At 46.7% G+C, this 17,464-nt stretch overlaps 2 long non-coding RNA genes across 2 annotated transcripts; both read left to right on the top strand.

Moving 5' to 3' along the window:
• The first annotated feature begins 9,005 nt into the window (after window positions 1-9,005).
• LOC142803372 (uncharacterized) lies at window positions 9,006-15,443 on the top strand. The gene is made up of 3 exons (XR_012894080.1): window positions 9,006-9,085; window positions 13,237-13,338; window positions 14,426-15,443. It is a non-coding gene; the product is annotated as an uncharacterized LOC142803372 (long non-coding RNA).
• A 739-nt stretch (window positions 15,444-16,182) lies between these two features.
• LOC142803371 (uncharacterized) lies at window positions 16,183-17,464 on the top strand. The gene is made up of 2 exons (XR_012894079.1): window positions 16,183-16,477; window positions 17,353-17,464. It is a non-coding gene; the product is annotated as an uncharacterized LOC142803371 (long non-coding RNA).

The raw sequence follows: 17,464 nt of genomic DNA, 5'->3' as shown, positions 1-17,464 counted from the left end.
TATTGGGAACCAATTTTTTACTTGGATCATTGTAGGAGGGGCAGGTCTATACTATGTGGACGACGCACTCGTTACGCTATTCGCGTTGTGTGGCACCTCGTTGTTCCTTTGCTGTTCTAAAACACTGTATTACTCATAATAAAGCTATTTCTTTCCCGACAACAAGCCTGCCTAAAGCAAGTTTGCGAACAAGGGAAAACACCGGCGTAGCTCAGTGGTAGAATACTGGGTTGACACGCAGCGTGTGCAGGTTCGATTTCCACTGTGTATGCGGACAACGGCGGCAGCGGCGGCGTACAACTACGGCGCCGCGCCAGACCGGAGTTTTGATCTCATAACATCTTTCTCTGTCACCCTTTTGTTCCGCTCTTCATGTAAAAAATGAAAAAAAACTTAGCCGCACTACGTGTCAGACGCCACCGCGAGGCAAAAGACGCAGAGGTGTAATCTGCCACAGTTCAAAAGAATAAGATGAAAACTAAATGCAACAGCATCGGCTTCTGTATTGCAGACATTTTCAGCGCGTTCCTCAAACACAAAACCTAACAACTGTGATGGTTGTTAGATCGCGCTTGTACAGTGTACACCTGAGTCCTTCTTTGTGCTGCAGCGGCGTGCTGAAAGTATCGAGCTGCCAGTAGTTCTTCGTGCGATATTCCAACTCCTTGCTATCGCATCGATTGCCTCGCTGAAGCTGCGAAACAATGACTTTTTTTTACGTTTTCAACGTTTAAAGGTCCTCTTTTTTACACTTCTTAGCCTTCTTACGCCTTGAGCTTTGGTAGAGTTTTACCTTTGAACAACTTTCGTTGTTTGTAGCATTTGTGGTCCTTCAATTCCGTTCATTCATAACCTTGTTTTGTCACGCCCTTGTTGATTTAGCGTACGTAACCTTTCCCCCCAAGTTCATTTTACTGCTTAGATTGTCTTCATGATTCGTACAATAAAGTTTTGTCAGATATCAAGTCCTTTTTTTCATCACTCAGTTTCCATGCACGCGATAACTAAGCCTGTAATCGTTACCGTGAAAAAAAAACAAAAAGCAAAAAAGGGAGAGAGAAAAAGAGTGTAGCAGATAGAGAGACGATTATAGGACAGTTCTCAAGCATGCGCAGTTACAATTTTGAGAATAATGAGACCATAAAATTTGCGTACTTGTGTCGTGATAAAAGACAGTTATAATTTAGCGTTAGCGACATAGCGTAGGTTAAGGGAATGGCGTTACCATGCAGCAAACGTTCGTTGTCGGCAGCGTCTTATAGTTTAGCGGGATAGCGTTTACGTGGTTTACGTGCCCCAGCTGGGATGGTGGCCCCATTTATTAGATGGTTATTATGTTAAACAGTGAAAATAAAAAGAAAACCAGAATATTTGCCTATGTTACCGCGCGAAGCATTGATAGAAGTTTATTTTAGTGATAAGAAAAGTAAAGAAGTATGAATCACGCACCAAACACGAAACCATCTACGTTGCCGATTTGTTTACATCGCTCCTGTTGTTAGGTCTAGGCGCGTATAAAATGGGAAGCTATCTCAAAAACTATGCCAACTTATCCGTAATACTCGGTCATCGAAGCTAACTGAAGGCAAGCGAAGCCACATTGAACAGTCTTTTACGGCGGAGAAGGTGATTCTTTCAACAACTACGCCAAAATCACTTCAAAGCGGGCGTAAAAGAGCACCGCCATGTTTACGTACACTACGTACACCTATACGCGACCACGGTAACGTTAAATACGAAAAATATCGCACGTACGGCAAGCGGTGCGGGTGACGTACGTATCTTCGCATGCGCACTTCGATTCCGGCGTCGCGGTGCATCCGGTAATCCGGTAAGCTGTAGCGATCAAGCTATGCCTTGACCCAGTGGGTCATTTGCCACGCCGGACCAGTGCCCAAAAGGATATTCTCGCCACGGCTGGACGGAGGAAGCAACAGGGGCCTACTACACGAGACGGCGCCCACTGATTGACAGCGGCGCCAACTGTGTGGAATGTTGCAAAAGAGGGTTATGGAGCCGCCGCTCTATCTCCCGCCTGGGCCACGCATCACGTTGGCGCGTCAACTAGCAGACGACGACGGCGCTGGTCAAAGGGCTCTCCCCAGAGGATTCCACGAACCTGGCATCTCTCGAAAGGGTGCGCTAAAATCTTCCCGTGGGAACGCAGCGCGAGGCCGGCACCAAAGGGGTCGAGGCGCCCGTGCGTCTTCCGCTCTCCCCCTCCCTGTTCTACGGCAGCGCTTCGACTAGTGGCAAGGGTGTGTGTGTATGTGCAAGCCAGTGTTGTGCCTCTATGAACATACATGACGGGCGGTACTTCACTGAGAGGAACTTCCACATCACCATTGGTCCGCATTGTTTTGTGTAGTGATCCCAAACCTAGGGACCTAGGGAACGGGGGTCAACAAAAAGGGCGTGCAGCGCCTCGCCCAACTCTCTTCTCTTCTGTCTTCATCTCGACAACTCACTGTAAAGATGTAAATAAATCCGTTAAGTTTGCTCAAAGCTCTCCCCTAGTCCTTGGCTCGACGGAGCAATGGCGACCGGCCCCGCTACCCGCAGACTGCGGGCGCCACGACGCGCAACAACTGGTGGCAGCGGTGGGATGCCTCCAGTGACCTTCCTCCTTCGAACCTCAACAACTGGATGGCAAGCGGTTGGATGTGAGCCTGGAGGACGGAGAATGAACAACACGCCGAGATCATGGAGACTGGCAGCTGTGGACTGGTCAGTGCTGGCTTTGGTTTTTTGGTTGCCAGGCTGATAAGATAGAAGTGCAATCTTTTCGCTGGTAGAGGCTACCACAGAAACAGTTATTTACTGAACTTCTGGGTAGAGAGTGAACTGCACCACACTAGTACTCTGTCATGAATTGGAAGCGATTGTTGAAGAATCAGCTCCTGATTCTAGGGGAGGAGCTGGGAGCAGAAGTAGATGCGGGGATGAAGAAAGACGCAATTGTTAGCGCTATCGATGGCTTGAATCTGAGCAGTGGAGATATTAAAGAAACGTGGAACGAGATTCAAATGCAACAGGAACAGGAGCACGAGAAAAAGCGTGAGGAACAGGAGCGTCAGGAAAGGCGAAAGCAAGAGAGAGAGCAGTGGAAGGAAAGCCTAAAAGTAAAACAGGAAGAGACAAGAAGATCAATACAGTTCCTTAGATGGTCTCAAGTAAATTCGAGGATCCATGCATTCGAAGAGGGCGAGGATATAGAGAATTACCTAACCTCTTACGAGAATGTTTGCACAGACCTAGGGCTCGACGAAGGCTATTGGTCTGTCGCCTTATTGAGTGTCTTTCCGTGCGACTTAATTGGTAGAATAAGGTACCTTTCCGAGGAGGAATTCAATAATTACAATGTAGCTAAGGCAGCCTTACTGCGGTGCTTCGGCATCAGAGTTGACAGAAAGCAATTTGAGTACAAGCTCACGAACGCTCCGTTGAAGAACGCGCGACGGCGTGCTGGTATTAAAACTAAGCCTGAGAGAGGTCCGCGTGTCTCTTAGAGCACCAAGGGGAATAGTGAGCGAAAATGGGAGATAGAAAAACGGTAGCGAGGTGAAGAGCTTGAGCGAGCACTCAGCCTAGAGATTGAACTGTCGGAACAAAAAGTCGAGGCAACGTGGTGGAAGATTCAGCCATCCGCAAGTGTAGTGCACGAGAAGTGCGAGGTGCAGCCCAGAGCTTTAGAGAAGGCTAGCACGTTTAAAGACAGCAGCAGGTTCGATGAAGAACCGAATTCGAGTGCTGCGAAAGATGCTGCACTGAGTAGAGAGGCCGATGAAGGCCAGAGCGAGTGCGACGAGCTGCTGTGCCAGTTAGCTGTTAGCGAAACAGCTAGGGTAGCTGTAGAAAGGCTGGGACAGACCTCAACTGTGTTTGTCGCGACGGTGGATCTTGCAAAGGAGGTTGAAGAAGTCAAGAACACCGGAAAAAGCTCAGGAGAAGCAGCGAAAGTAGAGAATGGTATCAGTGCAGTTGCTGACAGCTCTCAGGAATGCGAGCAAGATTTTTCGAAGGGAAGCAGCTGCATTGTTCCTAAGTGTGTTAACCAGTCCGCCGGTCTAGAGGGTGAGAATAAAGATGATTTGGTCGAAAATCATTTAGACCGCGTGTCTGAGACAGCTGACGAAAGCTGTGAGAGGGTTCACGAGTGTGAGATGCGATCGGGAGGCTCGGAAACGAGACGCAAAAAGCGGCGCAGACGAAAGAGACGTCGCAAAGCCGCGAGAAAGACCAACAGTACTACGCGTGTAAAAGAAGGCGCAAAACCTGTCAGCGTAGCAAATAAGAGCTTTGCAGCAGCGTCAAAACTGCATTGCATGCGTCCGAGCAACTGGACGAAAAGTAAGAGGAAAGCGGGTTCGCGAATGGAATGGCGTGGAGAGCGCCGGTCTTTCCGTCCTATCCACAGAACGTTTCAGGGCGCACCTGAGTACAGCGTTGGTACTGGTGAATCGGCTAGACAAGGCGACAGAGCCAAGAAATCAAAGTGCCGAAATACTGTGGCAGGTGGTGCAGAAGCACCCTTGAGCTGTAAAACTACCGATGACGCAACCCGAGGCCAATTTCATAACGGTGCAGAAAAAGTCGGTCGTAGACGTCGCCGTAGAGAAGTGAAAGGTACACCCGCGACAAACCGAAGGCAAGAAGGAGGAAGCAAGCATCGGGGAGAAAGAAAAGAGGGTAGCTCATCGGCCAGTTCAGCGAAGAGGCCTTTGTGGTGGGAAGTAAGGCGCCGGCGGCGAAAGGGTAGGCCACAGCGCGCATCCTCGCGACGGAATGTACGCAGGAGATTTAAAGCTTTGCGGGGACAGGATTGTCGAAGGGGTCCCAGAAGAAAGGCCACAATAGCTAAACACCACACACGAGCTAGCCCAAAGAAGGCATGGCCACTCTGTCCCACGCATAGCTCGGGTCCCCTACGCCGAACTGGCAGAAGCCCGCCAAAATCGCGAATGAGGCGTTACGCTGCAGTTAAGCTGGAAGCACGTGCTTGTTGTGGACTCGGGCGTCCTCGAAATCCGGCAAGACCGCGACCGCCACGTGTGCGATTGAAGTGAGGGCCGACTCTAAGCTGCAGAGTCGGACAAGGAAATTTTTTTAGAAGCATCTTTGTTTCCTTATTTTTGCTTTTAATGTAGTTTTCCTGAGCCGTCTCCACAGCTTCTTTGCTTAGTTGGTTTTTCGCTCCAAAATTTTTTTGTATACTTTGTGAGTGCCTCGAGTTGAATTGTTAAGCGTTATGAGAAAGCAGTGACCCGCATCAGTCTGCCGACTGTGCGAAATTAGTTCTCTTCGAGATAAAAGCATGTAGGTCAGGGATGATGATTTGGTACGCCCGCTAAATTTGAATGAGTGGTGGCTATAGGTTATCGCGGTATGACCTATGATTATGGGTGTGTTAGTATGCTAGCGTTCTTTGAATGAGAGTATGATGCCGTGCTAGGGCGCACATCAAAGTCTTGTGCGTTCTTTAAAAACATGGGCTGACATGAAACTACATTCAGCAAATAATCGTGTTAGTACACGAATTGCATTACCCTTTATTACTTTAGTATGTGCTCAAGGATCAGGTGAATTCTTTAGCTGAGCGTTATGTTATACCGAACGTTGAGGGACGTATTTCCGTAATGGTTTTAAGTGGTCTTTTGAGTAATCGAAGTTTTTAGCTATGAGCAAGACTATTAGTGTGGTTGCTATTTAAGAAAAAAAGCGTAGGTGCATTGTGACACATTTGAAAGACCGGCCTGGTTGCCGAAAACTCATTGCCGGCGCTTATTGGTTCTAGCGGTTGGTCTTTGTGGTTTCAATGGTGTTGGAAGGCTGCGGTTACTGTGATCTCTCCCGTCGAGCAGCTGATACTACCCGACGTCCGAGATCTTCCCGTCGGCGGAGGAGCTGTAGCGATCAAGCTATGCCTTGACCCAGTGGGTCATTTGCCACGCCGGACCAGTGCCCAAAAGGATATTCTCGCCACGGCTGGACGGAGGAAGCAACAGGGGCCTACTACACGAGACGGCGCCCACTGATTGACAGCGGCGCCAACTGTGTGGAATGTTGCAAAAGAGGGTTATGGAGCCGCCGCTCTATCTCCCGCCTGGGCCACGCATCACGTTGGCGCGTCAACTAGCAGACGACGACGGCGCTGGTCAAAGGGCTCTCCCCAGAGGATTCCACGAACCTGGCATCTCTCGAAAGGGTGCGCTAAAATCTTCCCGTGGGAACGCAGCGCGAGGCCGGCACCAAAGGGGTCGAGGCGCCCGTGCGTCTTCCGCTCTCCCCCTCCCTGTTCTACGGCAGCGCTTCGACTAGTGGCAAGGGTGTGTGTGTATGTGCAAGCCAGTGTTGTGCCTCTATGAACATACATGACGGGCGGTACTTCACTGAGAGGAACTTCCACATCACCATTGGTCCGCATTGTTTTGTGTAGTGATCCCCAACCTAGGGACCTACGGAACGGGGGTCAACAAAAAGGGCTTGCAGCGCCTCGCCCAACTCTCTTCTCTTCTGTCTTCATCTCGACAACTCACTGTAAAGATGTAAATAAATCCGTTGAGTTTGCTCAAAGCTCTCCCCTAGTCCTTGGCTCGACGGAGCGACGGCGACCGGCCCCGCTACCCGCAGACTGTGGTCGCCATGACGCGTAACAAAGCCCGCTATGCTATAACTCTCTAATTATGAGTGTGAAGTACCACTTCGCTTGTTCCCATTTTTTCCTGCACTTACCGGTTTCATAATGGGACTGATTTATACATGTTTACCATTGTGAATGAGTATAGCTTTGAGTGTTCCTCCGTGGCAGAGACTTAACCCGTATTCACAAATGCTCCTTCACTCAATCGCTCTCCTCGACTTGAAAAAGTCGATGGGAGTGCAGTCTCTTGGCCGAATGTGTCACTGCATATCGGCAATATTCTGCAGCGATTCTTGAGAAGCGCAGCGCCAATTTCAGTCGAGCAGCGGCGTAGTCCTCAACTCACTCGATTGAAGGATGGAATTCGAGTTGAGGAGCGTTTCTGAATACGGGGGTAAACCTTGATATGGCGCAAGGGCCTTAAATGTGCACATTAAAGGGCTTCGCCCCGCTCGTCATTCGCCGAGCTTGATTGCACGGCTCCAGTTCAGTACAATGGCCTAATGAACACAGTCGCCCGCACTTGCGCGCTTATATCTTGACGGTTGTTCAACACAGGCCTCATAGTTTTGTACGTCCTGTGCTGTCAAAGCGAAGCTTGCGTTAAAGCCATACACTACATGGAAGTCACTTTGATTGGTGCATCAGCCGTGTTTCCTTAAGGAGTGAGGGGCTAGCATTTTTATATGTATGGAATTCCAATTAGTTGCTTAATATTGATGTTTCGTCTTCGCAGCGATAATGAAAATTTTGAGGTGCGAAGCTTCTTAGACCTTCAGTCGCTCTTTTTTATTTATTGTGACAATGGCTTGCCTTTTAGGCATAATATTCTTGTTAAATGTGTGCTGTTAGGCGAGTGTTGTATATGAAGTGAAGTAGTGTCTTGTGAAATCTGTTTTCATGTATCCAGCGATTGCTACTGGCTGTGTCGCTGTAGCGAAGGCCGGCTTGAGCGAGATGATGGGAGCGTGCTGGCTGCAAACCTTTACATGTCCATAAAGGTGGTCTGTATCTGCTTTTATCGCTGGAGTGGGACAACTCAGACACGTATCACCAACTCGTAAATGTGACCAGTTCTATGACGATATAACGGCTCGTGTAAGGGCCGCCCCTGTCCGAAGCCTCCTAAGTGCAACTTCCTCCGCCCTAGTAATGTGAGGGGTGAAAGAGCAGACACATGGTGGAATGAGAGCACATGTATCCTGCCGGGGAACATTTTTACTGGTATGGAGTAAGTTTAGGCGCTAAGGCGGAAGGGGAATGGCTGGAACGTCTATGTCTGGAGGGCAGTGTGCCTGCTGGTCAGGAGCAATGTTGTGTGGGTTCTTATCATGGCCTTGAATCCAATGTACTTTTACGCAAGTAGCTGTATTAAGGTTCAGCTTGTGAATCGCCTCGCAGATATCCATCGCCTTGTGTATTTTTCTTGAGCTCAGTCATTCCCTCATCCATAATCTACTACCTCTAGATTAATTATGGCTTGCTCATTAGATGACGTATGTACATGTTTGGGAACAATATAATAAGATAGCTTAAGTGGTAGTCACAGCGTATTCACGAGGTAAATTATGATGAGGAAGCCGAAGCGCCCATCTGTGTGTGACCCGTTCTTGCGCCATGTTTCCGTCCGTCCATTCGTGCTTCCATCCTAGCGTACGTGCTTCTGTCCATCCGTTCGTGCGTTCGTGCGTTTGTCTATTCGTGCATACTTCCGTTCGTCCACCCGTGCGTCCATTTATACCTGCTTCCGTCCGTTCGTGAGTCCGTCCATCCGCCTCTCTGTCCCTCCGTGCTTCTGTACGTCTGTGTGTGTCCATCCATTCTTCTTTCCATCCGTTCATCCATGAGTTTGTCCGTGCTTCTCTCCATCTATCTGCTTGTTCGTCCATACTTCTGTCCATCCATCCATCCATGCTTCCATTCGTCCACCCATCTGTCCATAAGCTCATTCGTCTGTCCATCTGTGCGTCCGCGCCTCTGTCCGACCATCAATCCGTCCGGACGTGCGGACCAATGGACACACGAGCGGACGGACGCTTCGCCTTACTCATTATCATGCACTCCATAAATATGCTGTGAATTGTTCATTCTTTTTTTTATTTTTGTACGAGTCCCGCGTGCAACAGCAAAGCTTGTATTTTAAATGATATACTTGTATTTTTTCATCTTTTCATTTCGATCTCTGCAGTCATTGCGGTGTGGCAAACGAGTACTTGCAAAACGCGCACAGCTGCAACAGTCGGACACTCTTTTATTTGTTCGGCTTCTTTCATTTTTTCAGCTGCCGACGCAACATGGTCACCGCAGTGCTGGCGAACGCTACGTGATATATGTCGGAAGTATTCGCTTAGATACGTATAAAAGCACGCAACTTGATTTCTTTTACGCAACATTCAGTTGTTCAGACTTAAGCTTGTTGGTATCTTTTTAGACTCGGCTCACTGGGTAAGTGCAAACACTTTTAGTGCCTTTGAAGATACACATAAAGCAATGAAACAATATGGTGAGGTTTGTTTAAAATAATCCCACATTTATAGAAATCCTAATTATTGGCACGCTCACGCAGGAATGGGGAGAATAAAGAATGCTGTTACGAAGCCCGTTAGGTTTTACTGATCTCATTCGCAGTAACCCAGATGGCACCCCAACAGTAATAATAGAAGAAGTCAGAAAAGCCTTAGAGAGCATGAAAACAGGCAAAACTGCTGGTGAGGATCAGGTAACATAAAATCTGCTGAAAGATAGAGGACAGATTGTGTTAGAAAATTTAGCCACCCGGTTTACGAGGTGTCTCTTGACGGGAAGAGTACCAGAGTCTTGGAAAAATGCTAACATCATCTTAATACATAAGAAAGGAGATGACAAGGACTTGAAAAATTACAGGTCGATTAGCTTGCTCTCTGTAGTATACAAGCCATTTACAAAAGTAATTGCTAACAGAGTTAGGAAAACGTTATAATTCAGTCAACCAAAGGAACAAGCAGGATTTCGAACAGGCCATTCAACAATGAATCAGATTCATACTATCAATGAGGTAATATATAAACGCTCAGAATATAACGAACCACTATACAGCCTTCGTAGATTACGACAAGGCGTTTGATTCAGTAGAAATATCAGCAGTCATGCAGACACTGCGGAATCAGGGGAAAGATGAAGCATATATAAACATCCTGGAAGAAATCTACAGTGGATCAACTGCTACCATATTGCTTCAAAAAGAAAGCAACAGAATACCAATCAAGAAGGGTGTAAGGCAGGGGAATACAATCTCCCCAATGCTATTTACCGCGTGCCTACATGAGGTTTTCAGAGGCCTAGAATGGGAACAGTTAGAGATAAGAATTAGTGGAGAGTACCTTAGTAACCTGCGCTTCGCCAATGACATTGCATTGCTGTGTAGCTCAGGGGACAAATTGCAACTTATGATTACGGAGTTAGACAAGGAGAGCAGAAATGTGGGTCTTAAAATTAATCGGCAGAATACAAAAGTAATATACAACAACCTCGGAAGAGAGCAGCGCTTTGAGATAGGTAATAGTCCACTTGAAGTTGTATAAGACTATGTCTTCTTAGGGCAGGTAATATACGCAGTGCGAACCATGAGATTGAAGTAACTAGAAGAATAAGAATGGGGTGGAGCGCATTTGGCAAACACTCTCAAATTATGACATGTAGATTGCCACTATCTCTTAAGAGGTAGGTATATAACAGCTGTATCCTGCTGGTACTTAGCTACGGAGCAGAAACATGGAGACTTACAAAGAGGGTGCAGCTTATATTGAGGACGGCGCAGCGAGCAATGTAAAAAAAATGGTAGGTGTAACATTAAGAGACAACAAGAGAGCAGAGTGGATTAGGGAACAAACGGTGTTAAGGATATAATAGTTGAAATCAAGAAGAGGAAACTGACATGGGCCAGGCATGTAGCGCATAGAAAGGACAATCGCTGGTAACTAAGGGTAACTAACTGGATTCCCAGAGAAGGAAAGATGGTTAGGGGGAGACAGAAAATTAGGTGGGCAGATGAGATTAACAAGTTTGCCGGTATAATAAATTGGCAGCAGCAAGCACAGGACCGAGTTAACCACCGGAACATGGGACAGGCCTTTGTCCTGCAGTGGACGTAGTCAGGATGATGATGATGATGATGATGATGATGATGATGGTGGTGATGTTGATGATGATGTTGGTCATGATGATCTCAACGCAAAGTATTCAGAATATTTCGGAGTGAAAACACCGGAGTTATGCACAGTTATTTGGAGGACACAGCCACCTCACCGAAATGAAATATACATGTACATAATGCTATGGCTGGGTTATAATTTTTTTGGCGTGCTCATTTCATCCATGATTCGAGCAGTGCTGCGCCTATATAATTTTTGGAAAATCAGCGACGGCACGACGAAAAAAAAAGTCAGTTACACAGCAAGGGTGAAGTAATGAATGCGATCGCAATAACTCAGACATGTAGCACTTAGAAAGGCTAACAAATCAAAACTTGAAGCGAGCTGTCCACGCACAAATGTCGCACGAAAACAACCCACACTGGCTGCAAGCTAACAACAATTACAACTCGGCATTTAACATGCTGTTTAAACAAAAGCGGTGCACGAAACGTAATCACAGGTACAGATATCAGTAAGAACTAACTATTGTCGCAGTTGTTACTTCATTTTGTTTTAAAAGATCGCTCTTTTAGCAAATGGGGCCTACCCAGCGAGCGAAGGTGAGGTTTGTGGCCTAGGCAACTAAGCCATCATTCCTGAGGAAATCCAAGGCACACGATTCTCCCCACCGAAGGATAAAAAGCGTGGCGGTTTGGGTTATAATAGTTGGTATGACATGATGATTTTTATAGCGCGATAGCAGAACGACGATGAAGCACTCATCTTCTCTTGTCCGTTCTTCGTCGTTCTGCTCTCGTGCTATAAAAATAAAGGATAAGGGCGAGCGAACAAGCACCTAACGTCCCCACTTCTATGCGTGGGGCAAAGTACGAGTGGGAAGTATGCATGCATTGGCACGTAGCAACAAGCTGGGGGCCAAGCGCAGGCTGCATTCTAAGACGATAGTCTTTCTGGGAGAACTTCCGACACCAAAATTTTTGTCTGTCTCTCTGTACATTTGTCTTCTTGTCTGCGGTAACGATACCACAAATGGCACTAAACGACAACTCCAACGGCCAAACTCATCCGCAGCGCCCACCAATATTGCTCAAAGTTCAGCGTTATTACTTGTGTGACTGTCAATTAAAAAGCAAATATTGTGCATATCTGAGGCACCAGAAGAACACGTAGATGTTTTTTATGTGGGTCATTATACTAGAAAAGGCACACAGAAGTAATTCTAAGGACCTTAGCGTTTACCACTCTGCGCTGACAGTGCAACGCGATGCTGAAACGGTCAAGCGTTTCCAATGCTTTGCTAGGACGACACGGTGGTGGCCCCTGCCCGTCGCTTTCTGTTCTACTCTTTATCGCCTCCGAGACTGGCTAGGCGCGCCTCACTCTCCCTGGGCGCGCACGCCTTCCTTCGTTTTCGAAGATAACTGCCAGATGGCACTCGTGTCTAACATGCCTCGATACGCTCGTTTGCCATCGCTGCACGGATTCAGACCCTTTAACGCAGCGCTTCCAGAATACAATTCACCAATTTGCTCGCGCAGAACATAAAATAAACATTTCGTTTACTCTCTCCACATGCAAGACTGTCGTCTTTCGACGACAATTGCAGTGAAACATGCAAATACGGGGCCATTTTTTTCTTTCTTGAGTTTTCCTATGTATAGATACGTATGCATATACGGTAAAAGACGGAAGCTTTAGCAAAGGTGAAAACCAGCCGAGACCATCCATACAATTGTTATCGCGATAAAACAAAAAGGATACAGTACGAACACCATCTATAAACTGAATTCGCTGAAACAAAGCTGGACACATGAATAACAGCACCATGCATGCATAATAAATTTACCTCATGTGAAAGAAATCAGCAAGCGTACTTACCTCGCAGTCTACTAAACGAGCAGAAGGTTCGGATGTGCAATGATAACCCTTCATTGTGGTGGCACTACGCGACTTCACGATCCCTTCTGTCTTTATCCTTCAACGTATGCATTGTGTTGTTGAATAAAGTCGTACAGCCACGCCAACTGTATTGAGCTGAAATACGCGAAGTTCACGTTCCCTTAATGGTAATTTTATCCTGCTGCAATAACTCATTATTGTAATTACTTAATTTACCAGCGTACACCTTGCCGCAGTTATCGGGGATCTTATGGACGACCTCAAAGACGGGATTGTGATCCTCTACTGAAAAACCTTACAACCACTTCTCCTTTAGCATTATTCTCTATTGAAACACAATCGTTTCGCACTTTTAGGTTTAAGGACATAAGAACATTGACGTTTAAACTTTTTTCTATATCTTTAGGCTAGTTTACACGTAGGTACCCCTGCGCATACGAATTCATTCCTCAGTTGTCTTTTTATGAACGAACAAACAATGCTAAAGCGTACGAGCGGTAAACTATTAACTATATTCAAGCGGATATCCTGGTACTTGCTTTCGCATTTGTTGCGCTGTTCCAGATTTGGGGGCGTTTTCCAGAAAGCTGCTAGTCATGACGACTCATAGACTCAATACGGATCTGCAGGCCATGATCTACATAGGCATCTTGTGCTTTTCATGTGGTAAGAATAATGTAAAATTCATTTTTTAGTTATTTATCACCCACGGCAACCTCCGAGAGATACCATGGTTGGTAGGTGTGAAACAGCTTTCCATTCGCCTCGAATATCTTATTAATATTATGAGCACTTCAGTGTCAACATTCTCACCCTACTTCGCGGCTCTTGTCCATATTGAAATGGTTATCGAAAACGAGGTCTGTAGCCTCCTTACAATGAGCCTAGAGCGAAGGCCAGAAGGCCAAGTGCCCGTGGTAGGTATGCACCATGCTATAGATATATTGCTTACATCTGCAAAAATTAACAAAAGTGAATAATGGACACACCTCCGTGTTCTCATGCAACTTTCTCAAGCATTGCGTGAATTAGCGTTTCTGTAATCGTTTAGTGTAGTCAGTGAAAGGAACGTGAGACGACGTCGTGAAGGCGGCCGATGGGGCCGTGCCAAACTTGCCACTTTATTCATCTGGAGAGTTATCAGTTACTCGCTATAATTTAATAGAGTTTGCTGTTGGGCGAGTAGGTGTTTGAGAGTAAAAACTATTATGAGTTGCGCAACCAGACACGAAAATAGAAACAGACGAGCTCAAGAGCAAACTAAAAACTGATTTTATTGCAGATGTATCTCAGGGTTATACATGAATGAAGTGCGCAGGCGCACCACTTCTTTTTCTCTCTTTTTTCGTTGCCACGGTGCAGCTACACCGGGTATGATACACAAAGTAGTATGTGCCCTCAACAAAATCAGTTGCTAGTTTGCGAATGTGCTCGCCTGCTTCTTTCTGCTGCCCTCTGTCGTTGTGCTACTCACAATTATTTTTGTGCTTGGCTATAAAAGAATTGAGACAGGTTTGTTGTTCATAAAGATGCCCTGTCACGGCGACTTAGAGGGAACACTATCCTGTTGTTAGGCTAGAAAACAAATGTGCGACTGTAGGCCTCTGCAACACTACTTCAGCAGTGTCGCACTGTGAATGCTTCGATTGTGTACCACTAAATTCTAAATAGCGAAATTCTGAGCCATTCATTCCCACGATTCCAATTGCTAGTGTTTTGTCTTGACATTTTCAATATTATTGGTGCCTTACAGGGACTATGATGAGCCTGATAACAAGTGCGGCTGGTACTCAGCAAGACACTGGATCTGCCATGGGTCAACCAGGATCACCGGGCGCTGGCACAGGCTGTCAGAGCAGTTCATGCGGTGGAGGTCCTCCTGCAGTTGGCATTCAATCAGTGTACGGACGATCATCAGAATCTAGTACAGCAAGTTCATTAAGTAGAGGGCCATTGTTCGGAATGGGTGGCAGAGGCCTTTTTACGGGTTTAAGAAGCAATGGAGCTGGCGAAAGTAACAGCATAACTGGCGCAAACGGTGTAGGAAGCGATGAAATCGGCGAAAGCAGTGGAAACGGTGGATGCGAAGCAAGTGGTGGAAGCAGCGCTACAAGTGCTGAAGGTGAAGGAAGCAGCGGAATTGGTGGCACAAGTGATAGAAGTGGTGAAAGGGTCAGTACAAATGGCGAAAACGGCGTTGAAGCTGGTGCACAAAGCGGTGGAAGCATTGGAAGTGGTAGAGAAAGCGATAGCGCGAGTGGTGGTTATTTAGGTGGCAGCAATCAAGGCGGTGGTGAAAGTGGCAGCGCTGGTGAAATTAAAAGGATCCCTGTCGTTGGAAGGAGCCGCAGCACAGAAATGGGCGGAACTGGAAGTTCGTCAGATGCAGAAGAGGGCCCTGCTGGTACTGGAGGAAGTACAGGCACAAGTGGCTTAGGAAGTGTGCAAGGCACCGGCACAGGTCGCACTGGCGTCCGTAAATAGAACATCATCGACCAGCAGGCAAATACGCGTGCTGAAAGAAGCGTAAATTATGCAGTGAAGGACCTGCTTGTGAGTAGCCAGAAATTCTAATCAGCAGAATGAAGGGTGATGGCGGCACACTGTTTACTCGGACGACAAATTTTCATGTTCACACTTATCTAAGGCGACTTCTGTCAATAAATAAAAATTTAACTGAAAGATTTCATTCATTTGTCGATGTCGACGACAGCGTTAAGAAGGTATTGCTCCTTCTATGTCGCTTTGTAGTTTTTAATGCGCACACTACAAGGAAGCACTTACACTCTTAATACAGGCGCAAGTGCGCACTTGTTGCTGTATTTCGTCCGCACCATGCACAGGATGTACTTTTGTTTTGTTTTTGTTTTGTTTTTAGACAATAAATGTTTTTTTTTTCAGAATGTATACCACAGGCTTCCGTCGCTTTCGTACATGAACTAAATGTCGAGGGGGAAATACTTTTCTGCAATGACGTATACGTGGCTAATTAGGAAAAACTTGTTGCTTAATTTTTTTATTATTGACGAGTGCGGTTGTTTCTACTAGGCCAACGTAATGTATTATAATTTATGCCAAACCCATTTTTTTGAAATCACGAAAGTTGCCCATTATTTGATTTATCCGTCATCGAACGTTGAGAGCTAAATCAAAACTGTAAACAATAATCTGCTTCGGGGCACCCAAGTTTCTGTTCTGTTGAGACACTTCCTACTTGTTAGAACAAAAGTGCTAGAAATGCCACTTCTTCTGCTCTATGGCGCTCACCAAAACTCGCGGGGTTCCTAATACCTTAGCAAAACGCGACTTAAAGGAGGAAACCATTCGCTGTAGCCATGCTGAGAAAGTGGCACTAGAGACCGTTGCAGGTTTGGCAAGGGTAGGGAGCCTACATGTGCGCGCGTCTCCGTGTTTTAGGGTGGTGTCAGCCTTTGACCCACCACTTGCCGCCACCCGCTAAAACATAATGTTGCCATTCCCGGTTTCCGTGGCAACAGGCGACATGTTGGTTCTTGCGGCCAGGCGTTCCTGCTCCGTCGCACTGCACCAGCTGCATGTTGGCGCAGGTGTGCAAGCTGCGGTATGAGCTGCGTTTGATTACCCCATAGACGTAGCTTCCGCTACGACACCATGCTCGTGCTAACCAGACTTAAAACAACTTTGTAGTCTATATGCCAGGGTGCTGCGTGCCACAATGCAAAACCATCTGAAGACCTTCCCGACTTGCTCTAGCCAATGGAAACGCTGGGCTACACAAGTGAAGTGAGACTGCTTGGAGACGAGTACTTCTCGCCGTGTTTGTGAGGTGAGTACCCGTTGTATTGCGATTGGGTTGAGTATATCACCGCACATTTCGTGAAATGGCTGACTTAGGCATGCAACGAAAAGCAGTTTGAGCAAAGTAAGCACGACAACGTGCACAGTATAATAATGAATTAGGCTTCGTTCGACTACGCTATGCGAGCGGAAGATGGTTAAGTAGGCTTGTTTATCCTTGTAGTTGAAGCGCAGTTCCTCGATCGAATGATATGACTAGTCGAATGTGTGGTCCTGCATGCATTCACTATCTGCACTTTGTCGGTTTCCGAAGCCATCGCTGCATTCGTCGCGGAAAACGCCAGGCCCGTAAACCACCTACAGACGCTCCCGTTCGCTTCTTCCTTTTGTGGCAGTTCACATTCCTGCAATGTTACCTCGGTTGCAGAGGAAGGGCATTTGGAGAGGTACAAAGACGAGCCGATGAACGCGTTCCCTGTAGGCGCTTGTCTTGCGCAGTTGCAACGCAGCTAACTTTTTTTGTGGCTTGCTATGGGGTATTCGTTCTTCGCTTCAATGACACGCGCAACCACACTGAAACTCGCTCAATAATTGCAAACAGGACTTCTCTTTAATGACATAGAATGCGACAGATTTTCTGTTCATGTCCGTCCATCCTGCTGTTTATCTGTCGGTCCTGAATGGAGCAGTATAAGTGCAATCAGCAAGTCGGTTGTCAGTCCATAACTCAAATATGCCCTATGTGGTGCATCGTTATTTGTGTCGTCCTTTTGTTTCATAACCTGATACACATTTGATATCGTTAACTCCGCTTTTATTTAGTGCTTGTAGAGAAAATGTGTATGGACTCCGTATATGTTGTCGGAGCCGTGTATGATTTTTTGTCTTATTGCTTTACTCTAGGTCCACTGCGAAGACACAAGCTTCCAGCTAAGGAGGCAGGATGGTTCAAAGACACAAGGCCAGATGCCGTTTGGATGCCGTTTGCAATAAAATCTGACCTTGAAAAACTTGA

The sequence above is a fragment of the Rhipicephalus microplus genome, chromosome 3, assembly GCF_043290135.1.
Source record: "Rhipicephalus microplus isolate Deutch F79 chromosome 3, USDA_Rmic, whole genome shotgun sequence".
Classification (NCBI taxonomy): domain Eukaryota; kingdom Metazoa; phylum Arthropoda; class Arachnida; order Ixodida; family Ixodidae; genus Rhipicephalus; species Rhipicephalus microplus.
This window is presented reverse-complemented; position numbering and strand designations above follow the sequence as displayed.